This window comes from Pseudochaenichthys georgianus, chromosome 22 (assembly GCF_902827115.2).
Source record: "Pseudochaenichthys georgianus chromosome 22, fPseGeo1.2, whole genome shotgun sequence".
NCBI lineage: Eukaryota > Metazoa > Chordata > Actinopteri > Perciformes > Channichthyidae > Pseudochaenichthys > Pseudochaenichthys georgianus.
The window spans coordinates 19524052-19549695 of record NC_047524.1 but is presented as its reverse complement, the minus strand read 5'-3'; the positions used below and the strand labels follow the sequence as shown (position 1 = coordinate 19549695).

At 44.0% G+C, this 25644-nt stretch overlaps 1 protein-coding gene across 4 annotated transcripts in view; it reads left to right on the top strand.

The window, feature by feature from the left end:
* dlgap2a (discs, large (Drosophila) homolog-associated protein 2a) overlaps nucleotides 1-25644 on the top strand; it is a 243718-nt gene that overhangs the window by 79965 nt on the left and 138109 nt on the right. Inside the window, exon 1 of one of the 4 annotated variants that reach the window (XM_034111273.1) lies at nucleotides 5639-6140. The exons of the other annotated variants lie outside the window; for them this stretch is intronic. The gene's annotated coding sequence lies outside the window, so the exon portion shown is untranslated. Of the gene's footprint in view, nucleotides 1-5638; nucleotides 6141-25644 lie in introns of those variants that run through there. 4 annotated transcript variants of the gene reach the window in all.

Here is a 25644-nt window from a genome sequence, read left to right as displayed (position 1 = left end):
CATTTACTTATTGATTATAAAAGCAATATATAATTAAATTAATTAAACAATTGTATTTTTCTAAAACTGAATCAGAAATACCAGAAAATGGCAAACCGACAGAAGTAAACATGAGAGGGAAATGCCTATAACTCTTAAGCCCCTCCCTAGAAGATTTTTCACTAAAATACTTCTGTTTACTTAATGTGTGTTTATATTTTAATGATTCCGGTAATGATCCTCATCCTGCTCATCGGTTCCTGTTCTCATCGATTCCTGATTCAAATTATTTGAGGGGATCAAAACAGGTCACATGATTAATTCACAGAAAATAAAAAAACGTTATTATGAAAACTTTTACACTGTACATTAATAGCATACATTTTTATTTGTTTTCTGTTTTGTTCAAATTAGAAGTGTCGGCTGCAATTTGGGATGTTACAATCCCAGTGGTCTCGCCTACTGTAACACTAAAAACCTGTGGAAGTGACACATGGAGAAGTCCAACAGAGTTCGGGACAGTTAGTGGAATCAGCCATAGCGTTCATTTTGGGAAGCTTTAGTTACTGGGTCAGTGTTATCCTTCTGAATGAAGTCTTTTACAATAAAGCTGTATGGGCACATGTCCCTGTAGTTAAACAGCACAATGCTTAAGTAACTGCTTTGCCCTCAACTCGGAGGAACTAGGGGTCATTTACAAGTAGCATTAGTAAAACAAGTTTGTTACCTTACTGAAAAGGTTAAAGGTGTGCAGCCTGTCTTTTAAAAACTCGCCTTGTGTTGACTTGCATTATATATTATTAAGCTGAAGCTATTTTTGCAAGGCAACTTACATACAATCAATATCGTAGACATGCTTACAGGAGCAATTTGGGGTTAAGCATCTTGCCCAAGGTCACTTCGACATGTTATCAGGAGATACAATCGAAATGCTGACCCCTTAACTTGCAGATCAGCGCACTAATCCCCTGACATTTCTTTGGTTTAAAGCGGTTGTGTTTTTAGGAACGTAGTGAGTTGATGCCACACAGACGATGTTTGGCATCCTTAAACATTTCTTTCTCAAATTTCATGCAGGTGATTGTGTAAAATAATTTAGAAGAATTGTAGAAGATTTTCCGATCATCAGTTAATCGTAACACCGCTGATAATTCATATACTCAGTAATGGCACTTACAAAGTACAAATATGTTTGTGTTCACCTCTCACAGTTGGAAAATACAGAGGACACACATGTCTTGCTTTTGGTGATGACGTCATTCATTTCTGGGCACATAGCAGAAGCATTGGAGTATTCCCTGCTGGCTGCCTGCACACATGAACGGCATGAAAGCCTTTCAGAGACCTAATGGATCAAATCATCATTATAGAAAATCACTTTGAGATGTTTTCGACTCGATGACTAACTGTGCCCTCAATGGCATGTCTTGAATGTTTCATGGGCTGCAATTTCCACTGATTGTAATAATAGTTAATTTACCTTACGGGAGAAAGGAAGGTGAATGAAATATAGTTCTTAAAGAAACAATAAGTTACACCAGTGAACAACTGGACTTCAAAATAAAAGAATGATTTTTAAACTGAACTATGTGATTACAGCAAAAATATAACCGAGTTATATTAATCCAACAGATATCTCTCTATCAACCCATCTGATAGAAGCACAGCCTAATTTACAACCCAGACAGCCCACCTTCTCCTCCCTCTCATCCCTTGTTCTCTTGAATATGTGTACTTGAACAAGGCAGGGAACATTATCAGTATTATGCATGTACCCACCTTTCCAGTGCTGGGGGAATGGATTTTTTCAATGGGCTCATAAATCCCCGTTCTACCTGGTCGAGCAGCGTTGGAATGCGCGGCTGTTGGCTGGCCGGGCTCTGGGCCGACACTATAGATCTGGATTGACAGCTGCTCCATCCTGTCTGCCACTGTTAATCATTGATGGATTTGGGCTGCCGGCAAGCAGCTCTGCCAAGCGACCTTGGGCCCTGCTGGGGCCGAAGGACTCCCACTAAAAGCCTGCTCCCCTGTTACAGCAAGGCACTTTAGCAGGTGGCCCAATCGCCCCATAACAGAGACTGATAGCTATCTAAATGCACCACATTATTAGAGAGTATTCCCTTTACAATTCACCTTGCTTTGATCACTCTGAAGCCTTGTATTAATACTCTGTGGGAAAATTGGCCAGTTATGGAAGTTTAATATACCATCATGCACTGTGCACTCCTTTCTCTTGCGCACATTTTACAAATAAATATATTTTCCCTTATAGTGTAGGTTTCATTTCATTTCATTTCATTTTTATTTGTCCCGCTCATGGTACGCAAAACCAAATGTACAACAATTGCCATAAAACATGACTCCACCATTGAGCGAAAAGGAGCAGGGAGAAGAATAACATCTTATGTGACCTGCCCCTTTCTAAAAAAAAAACAAATAAATACAAATAGATGGTCTGCCCTTCATAATAATATATATATATTTTTTAAAACAAACCTATGCTTTGTTTGCATTATGTTACACATTATTGTTGACTGAAAGAAATAGAAAGCCAGGCATTGAGAGAGAAAATAATAAGACAGTCATTATCAGCGGTAATGATGGCATTCTGGAAGAAAAGGAGACATGTTTTGAAAGGGCTCTTGATCAATCAATCAATGTTTATTTATATAGCCCAATATCACAAATGTTACATTTGTCTCAGTGGTCTTCACAGTGTGTACAGAATATCAGTATGACAATACGACACCCTCTGTCCTTAGACCCTCACATCGTACAAGGAAAAACTTCAGAAGAAAACCCAGTTTAAAGGGAAAAATGGGAGAAACCTCAGGGAGAGCAACAGAGGAGGGATCCCTCTCCCAGGACGGACAGACGTGCAATAGATGCCGTGTGTAAATTGAAAAGATAATACATTTACAACATAGGTAGTCCAAATGTTTGGAAATGCATGTGTGTATATAATAGGAAGATGAATCCACGAGGATATCCATCCAGGACCGATGATCCAGGACCACAGCCACGACTCAAGATCCAGCGCTCGCGATCCAGGACACAGGACCGCAGGATCATCCATGACTCCGGATCCCAGCGTATATAGACACCAAAAAGAAAGACATTTGGGGAAGCTGGGTTAATCGGAACATGAGAGTACACAGGTATAGACAGAGAGAAGGAAGAAGTAAGATGACCCCCGACAAACTAAGCCTATATCAGCAAAACTAGGGGCTGAATCTAATCAGCCCTAACTATAAGCTTTATCAAAAAGGAAGGTCTTAAGCACACTCATAAAAACGGATAGGGTGTCTGCCGCCCGAACACAAACTGGAAGCTGATTCCACAAATGTGGAGCTTGATAAGAAAAGGCTCTGGCTCCCATTGTACTTTTAGAGATTCTAGGAACAACCAACAACCCTGCATTCTTGGAACGCAATGCCCTAGTAGGACAGTAGGGTATAATGAGTTCTTTAAGGTAAGATGGCGCCTGCCCATTAAGGGCTTTGTAGGCGAGAAGAAGAATTTTAAATGCTATCCTGTGTTCTATAGGGAGCCAGTGTAAGGCAGCCAGAACAGGAGTAATGTGGTCCCTTTTCCTAACTCTGGTTAGTTCACGAGCTGCAGCATTTTGAATCAGCTGAAGCGACTTGATTGACTTCTTGGTACTCCCTGATAATAAAGAGTTACAATAATCCAGCCTAGAAGTAACAAATGCATGGACTAGTTTCTCTGCATCGTTTTGAGGCAAGATATGCCTGATTTTTGCAATGTTACGTAGATGGAAGTAGGCGGTCCTTGAAATTGATTTTATGTGGGCGTTAAAGGATAAATCCTGATCAAATATAACGCCAAGATTCCTTACAGTCTCACTGGAGGCCAAATTAATGCCATCCATAGTTAGTATATCTTTAGATAATTTGTTTCGTAGATTCTTCGGGCCGAGTACAATAACTTCAGTTTTGGTCGTGTTTAACATCAAAAAGTTTAAGGTCATCCACGTTTTTAAGTCCTTAAGGCAGTCTTGAATTTTATTTAGATGATTAATTTCATCAGGCTTGATTGATAAATATAGTTGAGTATCATCCGCATAACAATGAAAGTTTACAGAATGATTCCTTATAATATTGCCTAACGGAAGCATATATAATGTGAACAAAATAGGTCCGAGCACTGAGCCCTGTGGCACTCCATGGCTAACTCCTGGTTTGCGTGGAACATTCATCGTTAACACGTACAAACTGAGAGCGTTCAGATAGATAGGACCTAAACCAGCCTAAAGCAGTTCCCTGTATGCCAACTAAGTGCTCTAGTCTTTGCAATAGGATATCATGGTCGATAGTATCAAATGCAGCACTGAGATCGAGCAAAACAAGAATAGAGACAAGTCCCTTGTCTGAGGCTATTAGAATGTCATTTGTGACTTTAACCAGAGCTGTCTCTGTGCTATGATGTGTTCTAAAGCCAGACTGAAAATCTTCAAATAAATCATTGTTTTTTAAGTAATCACACAACTGTTTTGCGACCGCTTTCTCAAGAATTTTTGAGAGGAACGGAAGATTAGAAATAGGTCTATAGTTGGCTAAAACCTCTGGATCGAGGTTGTGCTTTTTAAGAAGCGGTTTTATCACTGCTACTTTGAATGATTGTGGAACATAGCCTGATAATAAAGACATATTCATAATATTTAATAAAGAAGTGCTAATTAATGGAAAAACTTCCTTCAACAGCTTAGTTGGAATTGGGTCTAACATGCACGTTGATGGTTTAGATTAGAAGAGAGAATCATTGAGTGTAATTATTCAAGGTTTATGGCTGAAAAGCATTCTAGTTTACTATCTAGTGTAATATTAGAACTTACGTTTCCGGGAGCTGTTGATAACACTATACTGGTCAAAGGCAAGAGGTAATTAATTTTGTCTCTAAGAGTAACAATTTTATCGTTAAAAAAGCACATAAAATCATTACTACTGAGTGCTATGGGAATAGAAGGCTCAATTGAGCTGTGGCTCTCTGTCAGCCTGGCTACAGTGCTGAAAAGAAATCTTGCATTATTCTTATTCTCATCTATTAATGAAGAGTAGTAGGCTGCTCTTGCTTTACGCAGTGCTTTCTTATATTCATTGAGAGTAATATGCCAAATTAAACGAGATTCTTCAAGTTTAGTGGAACGCCATATCCTTTCAAGTTGTCTAGACTTTTGCTTTATTTTGCGGGTTTCGGCATTATGCCATGGAGCTAATCTATGTTGTTTTATTTTCTTCTTTTTCAAAGGAGCAACAGAGTCTAATTGTATTCGCAGCGCATCTATAGCACTATCAACAACATGATCAATTTGGGGTGGTGTACATTTTGTATAAGTTTCCTCCCCTACTTGCAGACATACTATCGAGTTAAGTATTGGTGGAATCTCTTCCTTAAATGTGGCTATAGCACTAACAGATAGGTTTCTGCTGCAAGAGCTTTTTTTCTTGATGAGATGCCATGTGTAAGAGTTTATCCACGGCAATACTGTAGATAAGGACACAGAACAAGCTGGAGAATGGTGGTTAACATGCAGTAGTAGAGCGAGGAAGGGGATACCAAATATTAGGTGTCATGCAAGACAGACAGAGATAGTGTCTGCTTGCTGCCATGTAATAAAGGGAAAAAAAGCCTCTAACTATCTCTGTTGCTGTCCTCTGTCTCTCACCCATTCTCTTCATAACTCTCCATCTGTTCGCACGGTAAAGGAGAAATCCAGGATCCCGACTCCACTCCCGTATCTTTGCTCCAACCATGCTGTTGGAACCAGCAGCAGCGAATGCCTGTTTTTGCCTCTCCTCTCCCTCTCTCTCTGCGCGCTGCTCTGCTCTGCTGCAGTGGAAGGTCCTCACGCTGCGCTCGCAACTCGTCTCAGTGGAGGAGATCTGAGCATCTCGGTGTCATTTTTACCACCCTTCTTTTCGTTTCCATCCCTCGTTCTTTTGCCGTCCTCTCTCCTACTTGAGGGGTCTGGATAAATGTGAGGGGAAAAGTCATAGGATAGACGAGATGAGAAGGGAAGAGCTCAGGAAGTGTTTGATCCAACATCTCCTGCACATATGACTCTGTGATGTCCTGCTGTCTCCGGGTGACAGAGAAGCTCGTGCTCTTTGATACCTCCTGCTTTTAGACTTTGTCAGGTAAGTTCTTTCCCTGGCTTGATGTTTTTATTCTGCGTCTGATGTTGTGGATGACACAGAAGCGTCTTTTGCTTGTTTGTCCCTGAGGGGGGATTTTAAATGAGATTATATTTTGGCAGAAGTTGTGTGTAAACAAGCCATGTATGGCATAGTGTGTATGTGAAATATATGCTTTACAATAGATCACTTATGTTCTCTGAGCATGCATCATATTTGCCGAAGAGCTCTGCAATACATTCTGATGTACTGCAGCAACTTGAAATCATTAGCTCTTTTTAAATATTGAAGCAGGATTAGTTTGCCCTCTCTTACTGTACATCACATCCATGTTCTATACTCAGTCATCCATAATTAAATGTATATGAGGTGTCTGGGAGTGGTGGTAGCTTCTGTTCATGTGTATTGGAGTCTCTGTGTGTGTCTTGAGGGGTGGGCTGGGGTATAAAAAAGTGCAGCAATCTTTTTGTTTCTTCTTGAGGGAAATCCTGTGTACGTAGTGTGTGCGGAGGGCAGTGCAGCACCGATGATAACAAGGAGATGCTATGACAGCATCGAGGGCACACACTCCACTGAGTGTGTGTGCACGTACATGCGTTTGTGTGGGAGGCTGTATGCGTAAACTCACATGCAAGGTTGAGCTCTGAGTGGGCGTCTTTCATGTTCTTTTGAATGAAGTGTCTCAAGGAGAGAGTGCATGTGTGGGCATCCACTGTCATGTGTGAGTGTCTGGTTTCCCTTTCAACACTATGTACCGTTTCTCTCGTCCCTCGACCGTGGTTGTGACGTCAACTCTCTTTTGGGAAACACTCGTCCAAGGCACAGTGCAGTCTCTTCATCCGGTAATGGGTGGCGTTGGACTGTGGGTGGCGACTTGGTGACGATTTACAACTTGGGTTCCCGGGTCCTCGCCCCCCCTCCCGGTGTAAATCAGCCTGTTTGCTGAAGCACGGAGACACTGCAGCCAGTTAGAGGGAGAAGCTTTGGACGTCCATGTCCACTGCTGCAGTGCAGACACTCTATCCCAGCAAAGTGTGTTGCTCAGTCACAGACAGAGAAGGCCTGCTTATAGAGGCTCTTCATCTATCTACCTGTAATATTTGAACAGATGCTTGTAATCCAAAGTAACTTCCAGCTGTGTGTGTGTGTGGTGGTTTTGCAGGTGCAGGTGGACCTATCTGATGGGAACAAAAGCCTGTGTCTGACGTTTGGTTGTCGTACTTGAACATCTGGATCACTAAAGCCCATACGCTGGGGATATAGTGCTTTAGGTATTATTTAAATGAGGGTTCCCCAGTTTTTAGCAATGGACACAGTATGTTTTGTCTAAACAAGTATACACCTCCAGAGGTTCCTGTGGCTCATTAATTAGAATTACAGTTTCAATGGTGGCTTCTCCTACATGTGTATCATACAACTGTTGGATCTATATGTGTGTAAACCAGCCAGGAAAAGGACTCGCAGTGAAAGAAATCTCCTGTCTTGCTGAAGTGTCATTGACCCAGAACTCTATCTCCCTTCATCTGGAAGAGCAACTTATTACAAAGGTGTGTGTGTTCCTGCTTAACGCAAGTGCTGCTTTTGCATCCTTCATGTTGACGTGCATAGGAAGGAACACGACAATTGCATTTGTGAAACGTAATCAAGGAGCTGGAAGTATAGGACCAACCCTAAGTGTCACAGCTCTGGGGGAGTGCAGTGAATTTCAATCCGCGGTCTGCGCTCTCATGAAGCGTGGCTCCTTATTAATTCAAAAATCCAAATGCAAGCTCGAACCACCATAACTGTCATTGCTTTTGAGCAAATGACTGAGCACTTTGCAGTAGTATCAGAATCACATCCAGCTACTCTGTATGGGTGTGTGCACATACACATTAAAATAACCCACCATCCTCCATTAAGTGGCATTACGAAACTTAAGCACTCTAGTTATAGAGTATTTATTAACCTGGCGGATTATGACAGGGTAGAGATTGTCTTGTCATACACCTGCTGTGTTGGGTCTGTCCCTCTCAGCAGCCTGACCGGGGATACAGCTGTTCTCCTGATGAAAATGAGGCTGTCAAATTTACTTTCAAGCAAGATGAATGAGTGGCGGCTCAATTTGATCGCACAAACAGCTTGTTTGCATCATGCGTTTTCCTCGCAGTGATTAACATGGCCCGTGTGTATGTCCGGTTTAGATTGCTTAAGGCCGCGGTACCTTTCAGCTGAGCTGTGACCATGCAACATGTTTGTTCGATGTCCGCTTGGTGCACACTGCCAACAAGCTTCTGAATTAAACAGGTGATTCTCAGAATGAGGAAATGAACATATTAGTATTTGCATAGGACACAGCGATTTAAAGAATCCACCGATGAAGGAGAAGCATCTGGAGCGTTCTTGGCGGCTCACAGTGGACTCCCATCTTTTGACAGTGAAGCTCTCAAACGAAGAACACAGCTGTCCACTGTAAACAAATCAGAGGAAACAAGCCGCCTATCTTCCCCCCACATCTCCACATGTAGCTGAGACCATACATGGAACATCAGCCTTTTGCAATACTGATCTACATCATTTCACATGAATAGCAAATAAATTAGAAACATCTATTACAACTGTGACACGGAGAAATGAATTCAATGTGTGCAGAATGCCTGGAGATGCACATCTTAAAGTGAGCGGAGGAAGGCCTGAGTTCTTTAAAAAGCTTATTGGGTTGTGAACGTTTGCAGGTAGTGAAGTGCTTTTTGAAGACGCTGATGACGTTGATTCAGCTCGCATCTCCACGCTAATGAAATGATGTTGGCAGAGCTCCGATTTCGTGGTTTGAGGGCCACACGTGTTGATTTGCACAGCTTAAGGATGCATATTGTCACAGTCCAGGAGGGACCAGCTACTGGAACGAGAGTGAAGTGCCTCTGAGAAAGGGTTACATAAATAAAAAGAAGCACATCTGTAGCCTCGAGAAGGGAATGTGTTTTGAATGAAATGGAGAATGAGTTGGAAAATGGCTGACAGCTTAATTTGGACAAGTTTAATTTGTCATGGATCATCGTTTTAGCAGCTGACATGGTTGAGAGCTATGGCAGGGTATTTATTTGGTTAGTCGACGAGGGATCATGCTCCACAGCTCTGGGTGGATGCTAACATTTTTGTGGGACAAACAGATGGTGGCCTGGCTGGTTACATTAAGTCCCTGCTGGTCAATAAGGTGTTCCAAAGCGACCAACTCGCTGTAGACCATCAGCCTGGTGTCAGTTTAGTCAGCTAGCGTGTGTGTGTTTGTTTTGCACGTGTATCAGTTAGTGTGAGGCCTGCTGGGATAATGGATTTGACTTCAAGCAGTGGCCAACTGACTCCATCAGTCCCTCTCTTTCTGGATGCTGCGATTCAGCTGCGATTCAGCTGCGATGCTTTTTCCCTTTACCTCCAGCAGTAGTTTGCTGGCGCACCTTCCCACTTCTGAAACACCAAGTCACAGGATGATAAACTTGTGTGCTCTGGCATAAACCTTTCCTACTGTGTGATGTTATGTGTGTCTAAGACTTGTTTTCCTGCGGTAAAGTAGTGCATGTAGTATGTGGGGCTTTTTGTTTTTTGAAAGTTCTTGGAATTAATACATAAGAAATGCAATTGTTATTAATAATAGTACATTATCATTATTTTTTACATAAAAAAACAAGGCAACCATACATTATTGCAATAATATTGTGCCAATTCCTATACTGACAAATGTCATGTTAAAACTAAGATCTTCTGACGCATACGGTTAAATCCACTTAGTTAAGGTCAGATAACAACTGTGGTCTGGATTAAAGCAACCACTTGGTATAGGTTAGGGTTAGGGTAAGGGTTAGGGGTGACCACAAAGATTCCTCAAACATATGAACTATGTCAGGCTTATTTTTGGGGGGGACATTTGTATAATCTTTTGTAGTTTGTTTGTATCATGTTTGTGTGATGCTCATAAACATGATACAGGAAAAGATGATACGATATGATTGATGATATGATTCTGTTAGAGCGGATTAAGGTGCTTTAACATTAAAGCTACTTAAAACTGGATGTTAAGGGGTTGTTAAAGAAGGAAAAGTGTTGTAAAAAATGTTAAGCATTAATATTTCTCTTTTTAAAAGTTTGTTGAATGCAGTAAAAAAGCGAGGGCTTACTTTTACTTTTTTTAATTGACCCTATCCCAGCAGCATACAAAGCGAGTTTATTCACTAAGCTTTAAAACCCTGTGTTAGTTTGACACTGCATCGCAGGGCCTTGCTCCCTTAGTTGCCATGGAGACACCATTAGGCAGTGGTGCCGCACCGCTTCTTGTATTCTTTTTGCATAACCCCACGCCAAAATTGTGCTGCTTTTCGGGGTCTCGACTGTGCCAACCACAAGTGTGGGTGGAAAGATGGGTGCATATGACCGGGAGCGAGGGGGAGAGGGAGAGAGAAGGAGATCAAAACAAGGTGGGAGGGATGGGGATGAATTAAAAGAGGGGTGGAAGGATGACAAGGAGAGAAATGAATGATGGAGAGCAAAGGTGGACAACAAACACGCACAGAAACACGCTGGTCACACACTTGTATACAGTACGCACGTCCTCTAGCAGAGATGACTGGATTACGTATATGCGAGTGAGCAGGGGGAGTGTGTGGGTGGAGGGATGCCGCAACAGTGCAGCTTATTTTGCCTTCACATTGATCCCTGCATCCGTCTCTCAGGAGCTCCGTACTGCATTATCTCAAGCCAATTCACACAGTGCCATGCCAAATCCAGATTCACTCATTATTATCACACATAAGAGTTTAATAACGATCATGATTATGTCTCTTAGATCCCTGCAAAGTGTATTGACTTGTTTTCTGAGAGGAACATACATATATTGATGTATACTACACTGCAATCTAATTCAAATTGACTAATTTAGTCACTCATCAATAACAAATTACCTTATGTTTGTCTAGTTATGCAAACTCATTGTTACATCCACAGGTGGCTATTTGCTACTTTTTGTGACTGAAAAAGTACATTTACATATCAATGTTGTGCATCAATTAGCCTACCCAGTACAACATATACACTTCCTTTACCATGTCTCCACATAGGTTAACATGCTTACGATTATATAACGGCTGCAACATTAGCTACAGTGGTAAATATTTCCAAAAATGCTGAAGTTCTCTGTGATTCTCATTGGCTGCATTGTTGCTCTTGGTCAGCAGGTGTCACAATTGGACACTGTTCATGTTTAATTCCAATGTAAATCGTGTAAATGCATTATTAATGGTGTATTGGATCTTGGTTCTTCAGGGTTTTGCATCGAGGTGGAGTACTTTGGTTATGGCTCAAGTAGGAAGTGCTGCAGAATATCTCTATTAAGAATAAGTAACCTTGAGAATGCTAACCCTTTGTCCTTACTGTGTCTCATCAGGTTCAATTAGTGATGTCCATTAACGGATATACAGTTATGTCTTTGGTTTGAGATGATGTATAGTTGTGTCACTTGTTAAAATATGCTATTAGAAAACGTGTATTTTGGATTATGCTGTATCGTTGTATATGGTGTAGCTAGAGAAATTATAGGCCTCTTTATCAGTTACTCAATCCATACACCACTTTCAAACATAATGATACAAAATGATCCATGAATGGTTTGAAGGTGTTTTTTGTGTTGGCTTTGCCTCATACAAGTTTCAATCGATCACCCTTGGACCTTGGTTCTCAAATAAGCAGCTTGGACTCATTATTACTTACTCATTATGAGGCCTGCCCTGCTTTGCTCAACATGAATTGCTTTCACAAAGGGTCATAGCGAACAAAAGGGCTATTCGAAGTTTACACACGGCATCTATTGCACGTCTGTCCGTCCTGGGAGAGGGATCCCTCCTCTGTTGCTCTCCCTGAGGTTTCTCCCATTTTTCCCTTTAAACTGGGTTTTCTTTGGAAGTTTTTCCTTGTACGATGTGAGGGTCTAAGGACAGAGGGTGTCGTATTGTCATACTGATATTCTGTACACACTGTGAAGACCACTGAGACAAATGTAACATTTGTGATATTGGGCTATATAAATAAACATTGATTGATTGATTGATTGATTGACTGTGACGGACAGTTATGACCTCTGATGTGCTGCTGACAAATTGTGATCCCTTCAAGCAAATAGCCAGGGGAGGAAGGTCAAAGGTGAGACTGCACAGTGACTGAGAAAAAATGTAGTCATCATTGCTTGGTTTGTAGCATTACACCGATGGAAAAAGACGATGTATTTTTCTATTTATTTAGAGTCTTTTGAAAAAGATGGCAGTGGCAGCAGTAAAAGTCTGTTTGCTTCTTTCATTGATTGATACAACACAATATTATGTAAACTTTTCATCAATCTTTAATTCGAAAACTCAAGCAACAATCTCCTGGACATGATATGATTTGCCAGCAGCAGTAAAAGCATTTTTGAGACAAATTGCAAAGTCAATAGAAAAAATACTTTTCTGACACAATGCATGTGAAGCTGACAATTGAGCGGCCCGACCAAGCAAGTAGGCAGAGGCAGAACGTCCAAAAATACAACCCGGTGTGGGCATTTATTAAAACATGAACACATTACACACACAGCCTCAATCCTGCTGCTGCTGCTGTTGCTGTTGCTGTTGCTGTTGCTGTTGCTGTTGCTGTTGCTGTTGCTGTTGCTGTTCACATGAGCCCAGCCTGCAGCCACCAGGATCTCACCCACAGTCCCTGCCTCCAACAGACAGGGAAACAGAGCCTAAATACACACACTCTAATCAGCACAACAAGACACAGGTGAGGGGGGAGGAGACAACATAGGGCACCAGGTGCACACAATCAGCAACAGACATAACGGGAGGGGGAACACTTTTCAAACACAAACTTATAACTGAACAGAAGTACACACATACAAACCCAACTAAATGCAGTCAGCACTTGAACAATTACTGCCACTTAACGCTATGATGTCTACACCCCCACATATTATTTGCACCCGGATTATTCTTAACCGCTGTCATTCTACCCCAGCATAAGCACTTTCGGCGCTCTCGCTAAATCCCCTATCTTGTCAGGCGGAGCCGAGGACCCGACCAGCACCTGCCAGACGACATTTCAATCAATACGGTTTAATCCATACTATCTCAATAATTAGTATAAATTATATAAAATGTGCAAATATGCCATGCCAAACGGTACTGTGCAATCACGCTAATAAAGTGCAAAACTGTTCACTAAAGTGCTGAGTTACGAGGCCCAAAGCCGTCAGTTCACAGTGACGAAGTTACCTTCGTCACAATGCAAAAAGATAAACTATGATCATGCAGCTTTTCTAGATCCAGTGTCTTTTTATCATAGAAATAACTGTATTTGTATTGCTCAGTAATCATTGTAAGAGGGACCTCGAAGATATAGATCTCAGTCCGTCATCCTTGGTAAGTATTCAGGTGCCAAATATGACTTTAAAATACAGCATGAACACACACTCTGGATTTGGACAGTACCATGGCTGAGAGGCTCACCTTTTTTTATTTATATTTACTCTGTGCTCACTCTCAAATGTCTCTCCGTCTATCTGTTATTCACTCACGGCCACAACAGTAAGCACATATTCTCTCCTCCGAGTCCTGAATCTCCAGTATTTATTCAGTGGATTTGTCTGCAGTATAAGTACTAGCAGTTTGCTTTTGTCTTTACAAAAGTTTGCTTCGCCATGGTCATCTTCAAAAAAATCAAAATGTCAATTGTGAATTTGTTGCGAGAGGTTCTTAAAGTTTCTTTCTCTCTGTCTGGTTTCAGCACAGAGATGAGTGCTGTTTTGACAGCACCAGAAATTGCACTGTAAAAACAGACCCTCCAGATCCCGTCAATGGTATTAATGTATTCTCTCAGAAGTCTGTCATCTGTCTTTACCGATGCCTTCACAAACCCTACATTAAAATCTCAGCCGACTTCTATATTCGCATGAGCTTGCGTTATTTACTACTTTTATAACTCTAAAGCTATAAAGGAGAAGCCTGTGGCCTATGCACACTTGTGTATTAATCATAGGCACACATCATGCATTAAAGGTGTCAGTTTCAACAACAATAAATTAAAGTGTGGACGTCATTACTACAAGACAGAGGGATATGTAGTTTTCACTTTGTTTGTTGTTTTTAGTAGGACTAGGGTGAAGGTTTGAAATCGGTATGGTCTCAAGTTTCATCAATCCAACAAGCCTCGTTCCAGGAATCATTGGAAAACTTAATTTACAATCAAGTTCTTGTTTATGGGCACATGGTTTTTAGGAGACAAGGCCGGTTTGTTGTGTTGCTGTGTAGCCTGGATGCCTCCTTTTTGAGCTCTGTAGCTCGCCACACGCACCAAATGCTTTGGTTAACAGCTGGTAAATCATAGCTGATGCCTTTGCCATACTCTAAACCAGGGATGGGGAAATGGCGGCCCTCAGTGTGACAGCCCCAGAGCCTGTGTGCAGGTGTGTAACAGGTCTTACAGTGGGGTGGAGCTGAAGAGGCCAATCAGCGCGGTCGCGGACACCTGGCCGGAGCCGAGGTGCTATTAAGCCCAGCTGCCCGGAGTGACATGGCGGCCATGATTCTCTCCAAGCCGGCCGCAGGAGGAATAACACGGCGATCCTCTCCCCTCGTCCATCCATCTTGTGCATTATACTGAACAACCGCAATAAATGTGCCATGGCTTTTGGAAACTCGTGTACGTCTTTTCATCTTTCCGTTGTGGCCTATGAGCCGGTCAAAACACTCAGATACATTTATAAACAACGTAATTAATAAAAAATATATATTATTCTTTTTTTTTTTACTTGTAATACTGATACCGTCCACTAGACTCCTAGTTACGTCGCGAGCTGCGTACATGATTTCTAATACCTCTAAATAATCTGCAGGGTTTCCCACAAATAGACTATACTTGGGTGGGCCGCCCAGGTATATTAACGGCCGCCCAAGTATATTTCGCGACCAATTTAGGTTTTCCTCCGCGACCACGATGACATCTGCAATCGATTAACTTGTGGACAATGATCCCTCGCTCTACGCCTCCTGTACCCAGTCCCAGACTGGCCATCGGGAGGACCGGGAGGTTTCCCGATGGCCTGGCATGTTAAGTGGCCTGCTGGCCTGAGGATTTTTTAATTATTTGTTGTATGTATTGTGAACGCAACACTGCGAAAATGTGGGTCTGCCTAACACAGGGTGACTGGCTGTCTACATGATGTGGCCTGCCGACATGGCCACTGTCATACAGATCATAAATCAAAGCCCTTGATTGGTCTCTGTGTGTCATTCAAGCTCGGGATAACCTCAGCTCGGGTGAGGTAAAGGACTCTGAGTGTTTAGATAGTTAACTTAGTCTAAGTTCTCAGTGTGTCTCAAACGGTTTGGTCACCATTTATGTAAACACATATTTCCATTTGAGGGGGTAGTGATTAGTAAAATATGCATGAATAAAAAAAAGAAAAGTTAACTAGGTGAAAAAAGGTAAGATACACTTTTAAAACTTGTTGAGAGCTAAAACTAGTCTTTGCTGCTGCCTCAAAGAGGAGCAGGGGGAGAAGAGGGAGAGGAGGGAGACAGGTGAGGCTGATTCAGGAGCCCAGACACACTCACAACTATAAATGAACCAAATATAAATAAATAAACAAGTTTTAAGTTTTTTTTGTTTTCATATTGGAAATAGTATGTTATTGGTTATGGCCATGATTTTATGATTATTGAAATGTATACAGTTCTGTTTCATATCTGTTCCCATAGATCTCTCTTTAGTTTCCCCTCAAAATGCACCAGATTGATGCATTTAACCTGTTAAACCCAGAGCCTGTTTTTCAGGTCTCAGGCTCGAAAATGACATTCCCAGAACAAATGACCATATCTTCCCTTCTAAAAGGGTTAAATTAATAATCTTTTTTCTCAAAGCAAGGTTACACCTGTGAGTTGGATGTAAAAGTGTCAGAATCAATATAGATGTTTTTATTTTAAAGTGAATTCAGATTGAACACAGTAAGAAAATGTGAATTATTGTGTCTGTCCAAAAAAAAAAATTACTTATAGTGAAAACCATCCTTGAATGATGGGATGGTAGACTAAAAGCTTTAGGAATCCAAACTACAACATATAATAAGTACCCTGTATCAGGATTGATGTAAAACAAGTTAAATTTGACCTTTTTAGAGAGATTTAGCACAAAAAAATCCACTTCTGGGGTCATTAGGGTGGATTTGACCTATCTCTGGCCCTCCATGTTCGATTTTGCTGATTGACATCTCTTTCTAACCGTCAGCCAATGGAATCGAGGGGAACTCCCACATACTCCTTATTTGGTAATGTGTGTGTGTGAGACTGCCGCATAGCCAAGACCAGAAGCTGCGATAACTCTGGTGGCTACATAAAAATGGAATTATGGATTATAAATTAAAAAAAATATTACCCAGAAACAGGGTTCCAGCCCCAGTCCTGGCCCCAGCAACCATGGTTCCGGCCCCAGTTCTGGCCCCAGCAGCCATGGTTCCGGCTTCAGTACCGGCCCCAGTAGCCATGGTCCCGACTCCAGTTTCGGCTCCAGGACTGACTTACCGGCCGACGCCAACTCCCCGAGTCCTGTCGGCGTACCGGCCGACTCCAGCACCTCGTCTCCTGTTGGCTCTCCAGCCAACACCAGCTCCCCGAGTCCTGTCGGCATACCGGCCGACTCCAGCACCTCGTCTCCTGTTGGCTCTCCATCCGACGCCAGCTCCCAGAGTCCTGTCGGCGTACCGGCCAACGCCAGGTCCCCGAGTTCTGTCGGCGTACCGGCCGACTCCAGCACCTCGTCTCTTGTTGGCTCTCTAGCCAACGCCAGCTCCCCGTGTCCTGTCGGCGTACCGACCGACACAAGTCCCCTCTCAAGCCCTCTCTCTCGAGTTCCCTCTCAAGGTCCCTCTCAAGTCCCCTCTCTTGTCTCCTCTCGAGTTCCCTCTCGAGTCCCCTCTCAAGTTCCTTCTCAGGTCCCCTTTCGAGTCTCTTCTCGAGTCCCCTCTCAAGTCTCCTCTCGAGTCTCTTCTCTCAAGTCCCCTCTCAAGTCCCCTCTCAATTCTCCTCTCAAGTTCCTACCCGAGTCCCCTCTCAAGTTTCCTCTCTTGTCTCCTCTCGAGTTTCCTCTCGAGTCCCCTCTCAAGTTCCTTCTCAGGTCCCCTTTCGAGTCTCTTCTCGAGTCCCCTCTCAAGTCTCCTCTCGAGTCTCTTCTCTCAAGTCCCCTCTCGAGTCCCCTCTCAAGTCCCCTCTCAAGTTCCTTCTCGAGTTCCCTCTCAAGTCTCCTCTCGAGTTCCTTCTCGAGTCCCCTCTCGAGTTCCCTCTCGAGTCCCCTCTCGAGTCCCCTCTCGAGTTACCTCTAAAGTCACCTCTCGAGTTCCCTCTCGAGTTCCCTATCGAGTTCCCTCTCAAGTCACCTCTCAAGTCACCTCTCGAGTTCTCTCTCAAGTCACCTCTCGAGTTCCCTCTCAAGCCCTCTCTCCCTCTCTCTCTCTCTCTCTCTCTCTCTCTCTCTCTCTCTCTCTCTCTCTCTCTCTCTCTCTCTCTCTCTGCTAGAATAGAATAGAATTCCTTTATTGTCATCGCACCAGGTACAACGAAATTTAAAAAAGCAATCCTCGCAGTGCATTTCCACATACAACGAATAAATATATTATCTATATAAACGTATACACATTAAACATGCTCACACATCCATACATGCCCGCACATTATTTAAATACAGTTTACAATATAAAAAAACAACACAGGGATGATATTTTGCATCTCTGATGTCGATCAGTTCATAGGTTAATACAACTATTAAAAAGTAGTGCAGTTGGAAGTTGTAACTGTTCAGTTCAGCGTTTGACGGTGTTCAGTTCTCGTATGGCTCTGGGGTAAAAACTGTTTTTCATTCGGTTTGTCCTTGATTGAATTGACCTGTAGCGTCTACCGGAGGGCAGAAGAGCAAACAGGAAGTGTCCAGGGTGTGAAGAGTCTGCAATTATTTTGCCTGCTCTGTTGAGGCAACGTTGGCTGAAGAGTTCCTCCAGAGAAGGCAGTGAGCAGCCGATGACCTTCTGGGCTGTGTTGATGACCCTCTGAAGGGCTTTCCTGTCCTTTTCTGAGCAGCTGGCACACCACGTGGTTAGGCAATATGCCAGCACACTCTCTATGGAGCAGCGGTAGAAAGACACCAGAAGCTTGTCCTCTAGGTTGTTTTTCCTGAGGATCCTCAGGAAGTGGAGTCGCTGCTGGGCCTTTTTCACAGATGTTGTGGTGTTGATAGACCAGGATAGATCTTCAGCAATGTGTGTGCCGAGGAACCTGAAGGTGGGAACCCTTTCCACACAGTTGCCGTTGATGTACAGTGGATCTGGTGTTGTGCTGTTTTTCCTGAAGTCTATAATGAGTTATTTTGTTTTGATGGAGTTCAGAACAAGGTTATTATCTGAACACCACACTGCCAGTCTCTGGATTTCATCCCTGTAGGCTGACTCATCTTCTCTTGTGATCAGTCCAACCACGGTTGTGTCGTCCGCGAACTTGACGATGGTGTTGGTGGGGTGAGTGGGGGCACAGTCATAGGTGTACAGGGAGTAGAGCATGGGGCTCAGCACACAGCCTTGTGGTGAACCGGTGCTGAGTGTGAGGGTGGAGGAGAGGTGAGGGCCTATTCTCACTGTCTGGGGGCGGTTAGTTAGGAAGTCCTTAATCCATTGGCAGATGTTTGGGGAAAATCCTAGGTCAGATAGCTTGGAAACCAATCTTCCCGGGATGACTGTATTAAAGGCAGAACTGTAATCAACAAAGAGCATCCTCACATAGCTCCCCTGGTGTTCAAGGTGGGACAGTGCACTGTGAAGGACAGTGGCGATGGCATCCTCTGTAGACCTATTTGCTCTATACGCAAACTGATTTGGGTCGAAGGTGGGTGGGAGAATGGTTTTGATGTGCTGCAGGACCAGCCTCTCGAAACACTTCATGATGAGCGGTGTGAGTGCTACCGGACGGTAGTCGTTGAGGCTGGAGATTTTGTTTTTTTTCGGCAGAGGGATGATTGTGGCAGATTTCAGGCATGAAGGGATGATGGATTTGGAGAGTGACAGGTTGAAGATCTTTGTGAAGACCTCCGTAAGTTGGTCTGCACACTCCTTCAACACCCTTCCCGTCACGCCATCAGGGCCTGCAGCTTTCCTCGGGTTCACCGCTCTGAGCACACGCCTCACATCATGCTCCTGCACCGTGAGGGTGTGACTGTTGGATGCTGGTGAGGTTGTTGTGTCCGTCTCTACTGCATTGACCTCAAAACGAGCAAAGAAACAATTAAGTTCCTCTGCCAGTGAGGCGTCCCCGTCAACCGTTGTGCTGTTATTGTTCTTGTAGTTGGTGATGTGCTGTATACCTTGCCACACCCGCCGTGGATCGTTGTTGGTGAAGTGGTCCTCAATCTTCCTCTTGTAGGCTACTTTGGCATCCCTGATGCCTCTCTTCAGGTTGGCTCTAGCTGCACTGTATTGAGCACTATCACCAGACCTGAAGGCGATGTTTCGGCCCTTGAGGAGAGCTCTGACCTCCTTCGTCATCCAGGGCTTCTGGTTGGGGTATATCTGAATATGTTTTTCAACAGTCACATTATTCACACAGTTCTGTATATAGCAGAGTACAGTTGATGCGTACTCCTCCAAGTCCTGAACCTCAAAAATATCCCAGTTAGTCCTTTCGAAGCAATCCTGTAGCTGCGAGGAAGCTCCTTCAGGCCATGTTTTAACAGTCTTTGTGGTGGGTTGAGTTTTCCTCCTGACAGTGGTGTATGCTGGGGTTAAAAGGATGGACAGGTGATCTGACTGCCCTAGATGTGGTAGTGGTACAGACTTAAATCCCTTCTTAATGTTTGAGTAGGCCTTATCCAATGTGTTTTTACCCCTGGTAGCACATTTTATGTGTTGTACAAACTTTGGGAGAACTGTCTTCAAGTCTGCATGGTTGAAATCACCAGCTATGATATGGGCGGCTTCGGGATATGTGCTTTGTTGTGAATTGATAGCACTGTGCAGGTAGCCTAGCGCTATTTTAGCATTAGCATCTGGTGGTATGTAGACAGCTGTTACTATGACAACGGTAAACTCACGAGGGAGGTAAAAAGGCCTGCATTTCACCGTCAAGTACTCCAGGTCTGAAGAGCAATGACTGTCCATGATTATGGCATCCTTGCACCAGTTGTTATTTACGTAAATGCATAACCCCCCTCCTCTGCTTTTACCAGAGTCGATGTTTCTGTCCCAGCGGTATGCTCTTCGCCCCGCTAGCTCAATGGCTCCGTCTGGGATAAGTGGGTGTAGCCATGTCTCCGTTATGATCAGGATGCAACAATCTTGTACGTATTTATTTTCAGACATCTGTAGGTTTAGTTCATCCATTTTGTTGAGGATGGATCTGGCGTTCGTGAGAAAGATGCTGGGTAGCGGTGGTTTGTGAGGTTGTCTCCTTAGCTTAGCCAGTTGACCGGACCGGCAACCCCGCTTCTGCTTCCTGCTCCTCCTCCGCCTCCGATGCCTGGTAGAGCCGACAACAATCCACGGAGAGCCCGGTGTCCTGGCTATCTCTTCCGGTATATTGTGGGAGTGCGAAAATGCACTTGTTATCGCCACATTGCACTGTAATCCTATCGTAAGTAGGTCCCTGCGGCTGTACATAGGATTCGCACTGCTAACCGTAACATTGGCTAGTAGACATACGGACGAAAACACACATAGAAAGCATAAACTGCTCTCGAGTTCCCTATCGAGTCCCCTCTCAAGTCACCTCTCAAGTCAACTCTCAAGTCTCCTCTCTAGTCCCCACTCAAGTCCCTACTCAAGTGCCATCGAAGGTTCCGCTGGGGGTTCTGCCAACTCCATGTCCTGTCCCGTTGGGGGTCCCGCCGACTACTCTTCTGCCGGTGGTCCTGTCAACCCTGTGTCCTGTGCCGTTGGATGCCCCGCCGACTACTCTTCTGCCGGGGGTCCTGCCAACCCTATGTCCTGTGCTGTTAGAGGTCCCTTAGACTACTCTTCTGCCGGGGGTCCTGCCAACCCTATGTCCTGTGCCGTTGGAGGTCCCGCCGACTACTCTTCTACCGGGGGTCCTGCCAACCCTATGTCCTGTCCCGTTGGGGGTCCCGCCGACTACTCTTCTAACGGGGGTCCTGCCAATCCTATGTCCTGTTCCTCTGGGGGTCCCGCCGACAACTCTTCTGCCGGGGGTCCTGCCAACCACTTGTCCTGTTCCGTTGGAGGCCCCACCATCACCTGTCTTACCGGGGGTCCTGCCAACTCCTGGTCCTCTTCCGTGGGGGATCCTGCCGAAGCCTGTCCCACTGGCTCCGGTTCCTGTTCGGCCGACACCGAGCCCGGCCCCCTGAGAGCCGCGGTCTTCACCCTCGAGCCCGGCCCCCTGAGAGCCGCGGTCTTCACCCTCGAGCCCGGCCCCCTGAGAGCCGCGGTCTTCGCCCTCGAGCCCGGCCCCCTGAGAACCGCGGTCTTCGCCCTCGAGCCCGGCCCCCTGAGTGCCGCGGTCTTCGTCCTCGGGCCCGGCCCCCTGACTCTTCCTGCCGCTGCTTTCGCCCTCATGCTCGGCCCCCTGAGTTCGCCCGCTGTGGCCTTCGCCCCTTTTTGAACTCTGCCTTGCCCCCGGGTCGTCCGCCCGAGACCCCATCCTTGGTCTCTGCCTTGCCCCCGGGCCTTCCACCCGAGACCCCCTCCTTGGTCTCTGCCTTGCCCCCGGGCTGTCCGCCCTCCACCCGTCCTCCAGACCCCCTCCACCCACCCTTTCTTGGCCCTAGTTATGTGTCCCTCCTCCGGTCCCCCTCCACCCACCCTGCTGAACTTTTTTTTGCCACTGCTTTTATTATTTAATAAAGCTCGCTTTTCGTTAAATTCTGCATTTGAGTCCTACCTGCTTCACCCAATCGTAACAAACAGTTGACATCACTTACGCGACTCTGGGAATTGTAGTCTTTCTAGTTGCGTATTTTTCATAGTCATTATATTTAAACAGTTTTACGACAAACTGTGACTTTTTTGACATGGAAATTATTATTTAAGATTGACATACATCATATGTGTAATTCGTGGCACAATTCAAACGCGATCGAAAGATAATCTTTCTCTCTCCATTGACTTCAATACAAACTTTTTCCGAAATAAGGTCCCATGAGTCCCACCGGAAGGGGAGGGACTTCGCCTCTCTATAGCCCCGCCTCTCCCCACCTCTCCTGCTCAGAGATCAGCTGCTGGGCTGTCAGAAGAGGGGGAGGAAAAGGGAGGCTCCGTTTTTTATTATTATATTATTATATAGAGTCGTTATCAATTTGTTTTAAAGCTCAATAAATAACAAAGAAGACCTTTGACCGGCACTTTTCTAATTTTGTCCAAAGATTTAAACTTTAACGGACATGTTGCTGAACTGAAACTCTGCAGCACGGTCCCCTCGTCCCTTGGAAGAGGCGGAGAGGTGGGTGTTTTTCATCTGCTGGTGGACTACCGGAGAGATTTACAGCAGGAGCAAATGCTTGCCTCGGGGAGGGAGAAAAAGAGCCAGAGCTTCCTCAGCGGAGAATAAACAGAAGGGCAACCATGGCAACCATATGCGGGAAGTCTTCTTCGCTGCTTTTGTGGCAGGACTACAGTGCCACTTACAGGCCTGGCATATGTACTACAGCGTCTCCAGCGCTTTCGAGCGGTCTCGTGTGAACGGACGCGTTTCTGGTGCCTGTTGCGTGTGGACGGAAGACTTTTTTGATAACAATTGCGTTTGCGTTATCGTCCTCATGTGGCTCCAGCCTTAGGTTCAAGTTAGATAACTAATGTCTGGGTAGTGTTCATGACTTCATGTTTATGTCATCTTAATGGTTAATCTCAATGCACACACATTTTCCGTGCTTTCCAATAGTTTAAAATAGTTGTATTCCACTGTTAAATAACCTGTTCAATACAAACATGCCTTGTAAAAATTAAATAACATTTCTGTGAACTGATATTTGTTTAGTGAGCTTATTAGAGGATGTTCCCTGAAAGATTGTAAAATGTCAATGAAAATGTCAGACTTAGTATATTTGTTAATAATTACATACAACACATGGAATTTGTCTGTGTGTTCCAAGTGAATCTGCGGCCCCCTGGTGGCCAGTACATCAATTATGTGGCCCCCACCACCATCAAAGTTGCCCATCCCTGCTCTAAACACACTGAAAATTAGTCTTTTATGTAATGCTTCTTTCAGGAACCCCTGCAATTATTTGGTGAAATTAAACGTGATGGTAGAGGTGCAGGCTGAGGGATTGCAGGTGCAGCAGAGAGTACAGCAGGCAGTTGTGTTAAAATAAGCATTGGAAGCGGGAAAGCGTCTTAAAATAAACATACTTAATGTTACTTGGCTTATCTTGTGTAGACTTTCTTTGTTTTGACGATCAGAAGACTCAATTATAACTTCTGAGATCCGAAACTGACACCCTCGGTGCTTTTTAGACCTACAGAAGTTTTAGGTCAGTGAGATCAGATAACCAACAGAATGAGTTGTTGATCGCTGTGTCTGCAATGACCAAACGCTCTGCCATGAGCTACAGAAGCACGAGTCAGTTCAGTGCCATCTACTGCTATTGCTCACCACATTATGCAGTCAGTCATCACGAGAATGCAATTACACCCACTCCCCCACAGATACTATTAATAGTTTCGGTTAAATCATCAATGTGACATGTCCATGACACACTTCCAAATTGTAATCAAATGATTGTGGCATGAGTGTGGCCCCAAACATAATGCATCCAACAATTATTAGAATTACAATGCCTCAGACATGAACAAGATTGAATAAATACATTTATCCCTGAGCATTTCCCCTCGCCCTTATTCCAACTAGCTCAGCACTTTTTACTTTTGTTGTTGTTTTGTTTTACTTGCTTGTAAGCGCTTTGAGCACCAGGAAAAGCGCTTTATAAATGTAATGTATTATTATTAGGTATACTACTTGTCAGAAACATGGTCCCTTCAACAAGTTTAGTATTGAGTCTTCAAACACAAATGTCATATCTACACCTTCTCTATGTGGGCTAAGGGAGTGTGACACCTCTGCGATGATGTGCCGGCGATCTAACATGTCTGTCTCCAGGTCCATGTGTAGTTAGGGTAATGTGTGAGGTAGGGCAACACACATCCGCCCCCCCCACTCCTCCTCCTCACAACTGATCTGTAGCAGGTTGAGCCAGAGACCTGCTGACCAGTAAGAGGCAGGGTCATTGGGCCAGGTGGGGCCGCTGTGATACCCACTGAGCAGCACATGTCTGGCATTAACACCTACAGACAGGACTATAGAATTGCACACTCGGATCATTAATCATTGTTCCAGTCAAATAAAATCAGGAATGTTCCATCTACAGGTACTACTGCAGCATTTCGTTCTATATCCCTACATTTCGATATTGCAAATGGCTACTGATAGCTAAAAAGCTAGTTTGAATCTTGCTATGTGTTGCTGTGTCATTAAGTAGTGTACACTAGGTTTGAAGATACTGTGTCAAACTCTATGAAAGTAGTGGGGAAAAACACTCAATAAACCCCAAAGTGACTTTAATGTATTGCAAATACATTACAGTCACAGAGCAACAGTAAGCATCTCTTTTTTGAATAATAAATAGCCATTAAGCTTTGGAAAAATCCAGAAAGTCTTTAAATTGCACTTACAGCTCTTAAGATGTTTTTTTTTTTGCAACAAAATAACATATCATTCACAAACTGGGTAGCTAGTCCTATGCTTTATTAAATAAAACTAAAATAATGAAGACAGATTCAGGTTATAAAGTTAGCAGGTATACAGTGATGACAATCAGCACTGGCTCTCCAGTTCCCCCTGATTGCTCGGTTTGCCGTTTCTTGACACCCTGTTGTTCTCCAGACCTGAACTTGGAGAACTGGATTCACTGGGGACGAATGCTAAAACTCTGTTACTAAAGAGTTCTGGATTTGCCTGCCAAATGCAAGCGTAAACCAGCTCTGTGCATGACATTGGGAATTGCTGTGTCAGGTTTCTAAAGCGAGTGATTGGTCTTCCTGTCATTAGCAGGCATATGAAAGGATCTCTCAATGTGTCCATTGGGCTTTTATAAAGCTTGCATTTATGATACCAGTCAGGCTGGCAACTTGAGCATTGAGGGCCTTCCACATCTTGTCTATAATACCCAGATTGTTTTGGAACCTATTGAACAGTTTCAAATGATAATGTCTACCACTGCAGACTAGAGAATTACCATGAAGACTTTGAGAGTTCAAGTACCTACATGGCTCTCTCAATGGACATCCTGCTTGTCTTAATGAATAGAAGGGAGACACAATTGAATTTCATTACGCTGTGCCAGTCTGAATAATTTGGACTTATTTGAGCTTTTGATTCCATCACCAGGATGTGCTTTTACATTGTTGATCTGTTCTTTAGGCCAAAGTAGCTGGCTATTACCAGAGGGTTTAGAAATTCCATTATTT